Below are 3,040 nucleotides of genomic sequence, written 5' to 3' on the forward strand. Positions count from 1 at the left end.
GTTTTAAAAAGGCTGAAAATACTTCAATTAATGCAGAAAAAGACTGGCAGAGATTTTAAAGCCAACATCTGAGAGAAGATTTCATGTCGTGTTAATCTGACCAACTCGTTTATCTGAGCGGCTCCTCCAGTCAAACTGATTGATACATTTGATCCAGAATCAGTAAATATTTCTGCTTCTTTCCTGTTATTTTTATATTCATGCTGGGTTTAATTAACTCATTGCTAAAATGTTTTCTGGGGAGAAACTCAACTTATTCCACTGAGTCGTTTTATTTTCCCAGTTTTCAGATGAAATTATATATATGAGTCTGAAACATTCATTTCTTCTTTGTTTATTCTTACATTTTAAAACTTTATTAGTAAAACATAATTTATTATATCAAATCTTTAAATCTCCTGAACATAAAAACTTCTCCTGGTTCTCAAACCGCCGGTCGGTTCTGGTTCTGGTTCTACTGGAGGTTCCTTCCTGTTGGAGGGAAGTTTTCCTCTCCACTGTCGCCACATGCATGGGACACAAGTGATGTTGTGCTGTCGCCCCCTGCTGGTAAGGAGGACTGAATGCTCTGACTGTCAGCTGATGATTAATTAATTACACAGTTTTGAAATGACCTTTAATTTTATGTAGTTTTTACCTTCAATTAATATATTTTTGTTGTAACATCTTTTTTATTCTTATATTAATCATTTCATAAGAACATTATTTATTCATATTAATTGGTTGGATTGTTCTGTTTTTGATAACTGCACAGTATTTTATGTTATTTCTGATTCTGTTTTGTTATATTTTTATATGATGTGAATCTAAATATCTCAGTTTTCTGCTCCTGAATTTCTCCACAGTGAAACAATAAATATAAATAAATATTATTTATGAGCTGTTTTTACTGGTGCTTTTAAAACTTTTAAATGTTGCTGCTTTTTCTCCAGGTTCATTTAGATGAGTTTTTTTTAATCTGAGTAAATTATAAGAGATATTTTAATTATATTCATAATCTTATAATATGTCCAGCAGCATGTTGTTAGATAATCAAACACATTTAAACTGCAATCATTAGAACCATAAATGAGAAACAGAAATATAACTGACTTGACAAAAGTATTTTTACTTTAAATGAAAAGAGAGAAAACAGAGAATAAAAGCTTTTTATGTTTTCTAATGTAATCCTTTATGATAATCAAATGTTTGTTACGCAGAGGGAAGCTGATCAGCGCAGGAAGTTTTATCTTTCATTATTTCCAGTTTCAGTCATTAGTCTGCTGGTTTCAGCAGCGCAGCAACAAAATGCTGCTGTTTGGTTCTGGACCAGAGAAAACCTCGTTTTTACTGAATCAAATTAAAGTTTCCAGATTATATAAAGTTCATTTCTGACTCAACAGCTTCATAAACATTTAGCTCACATCTGAAATTACTGCAAACATGTAAGTTTATAAAGACTTTGTTCATTTTTAGCTCTTTGCAGGTAAATGTTTACTTCTTGACATTTTTCCCACAAAATATGTGAACCATCCCTCTAATAATAATATAATATTATAATATTACCTTTAATAACTGCAGCTCCTTTAAGGCGTGAATATGAGGATTTATTGACATTCTGAGTAATAAAATATTTGAACAATAAAACAAGTTCTGATACATTCAGATAATCTCTGCTGATAATTATCAAAACTTTTTTATTAGAAATAATTCCTCATTTTTAACTTGAGATGTTTGAATATTATCTACAATAATAATAAAGTTGGAAAAGTTTCTGCAGGTGACTCTGTAGCTTCTGATAAACTTGTCTCTACAAAAGATGCCCGCCACACTTTAAAGATCTTAAATTGTAAAAACCTCTTAAAAAAGCATCGTTTCATTTTGATTTTGTTTCCCATCGAGGTTAAATTGTGAAAAACTTTTCTGTCATTTTGCTGAATCGAGTTTTGAATAAAATCCAGATGTTTTATTTTTGCCTTGCAGCATTAAAATCTTCATTCATGCAGTTTGCGTTTTCTCCCGGTGCATGCTGGGATCTCTGCGTCTGCTCACAAACATCATATCATTTTTCCATTTCATAATTTTTCCACTGCTGATTAAATAAGTAATTGCTTACCTTAAACTGCAACCTGTTGATGATGCAGATTTATTACATTTTTTGCTAAACGGAAAATTAACCCCAATGCAAATATTAAACCATAAACAGTCATAAGGTGGCGGTGAGGCCAGCAGGGGGCGCTGCGCTGTCAGTCCGCAGCTCCATCTTTTCTGAATCTATATTTTCATTTCAGACGGAAGTTGATTTATTTAGCGGCTGTCTTCATGCAGCCTGTGCATCTCAAACACTGCGCTCCTTCATCTGCGGCTGACTCCATCTTCTCCCCGGGACACCATCATCATCATCATCATCATCATCACCATCATCATCATCATCATCATCATCATCATCATCATCATCACCAGCCTTCCTCTGCTCTGCGGATCTTCAGCTTTTCTCCGCCGTGGATGATGCCGCCGCGCTGCCGCCCAGCGGGGACCGTCTGCCGGGTTTAGGAGCTCCGCGGCTCTTCAGCAGCAGGAAGAGAAGAGAAAAGGTAAAAACTGCTGAAAAACTGACAACACGAACCACAGAGAGGCTCCTTTCGCAGTCAGGTGACTCTCTTCCTCTTTCTCTGTTTCTCGCTGCTGAAGTAACGATTTAAAAGCGATTCAAGCCTGTTTCCTTTTCTCTCCGCCAAAAACTTTCTGGGTCATTAAATGTTTAAAGCGATCATTTAATTAACTCTAACTAGTTTTTAAAAAACTGCAGTTCAGCCAGAAAACCACAGAAAACTTTGTGAACGTATTAAAAGTTGAATATTTTTCTGTTTTCTGGTCGGTTTGTTCTGAAAAGCTTCAGTGATGAGGAGAAAACACCGAAACGGTTCGAGTTTATTGAACTTATTTAGTGGTTTCAGTCCGAAGCAGCTGCAGAGAGGACGGTTTCCTCTGAGGAAGTGTGAGCGCAGAAACACACACACACACACACACACACACACACACACACACACACACACACACA

General features: G+C 35.5%; 1 protein-coding gene across 1 annotated transcript in view; it reads left to right on the plus strand.

Moving 5' to 3' along the window:
• The first annotated feature begins 2,098 nt into the window (after positions 1-2,098).
• grap2a (GRB2 related adaptor protein 2a) overlaps positions 2,099-3,040 on the plus strand; it is an 18,567-nt gene continuing 17,625 nt past the window's right edge. The window contains exon 1 of the mRNA XM_007573839.2: positions 2,099-2,573. The gene's annotated coding sequence lies outside the window, so the exon portion shown is untranslated. The remainder of the gene's footprint in view (positions 2,574-3,040) is intronic.

The sequence above is a fragment of the Poecilia formosa genome, unplaced genomic scaffold (genome assembly GCF_000485575.1).
Source record: "Poecilia formosa unplaced genomic scaffold, Poecilia_formosa-5.1.2 Scaffold339, whole genome shotgun sequence".
Classification (NCBI taxonomy): Eukaryota; Metazoa; Chordata; class Actinopteri; order Cyprinodontiformes; family Poeciliidae; genus Poecilia; species Poecilia formosa.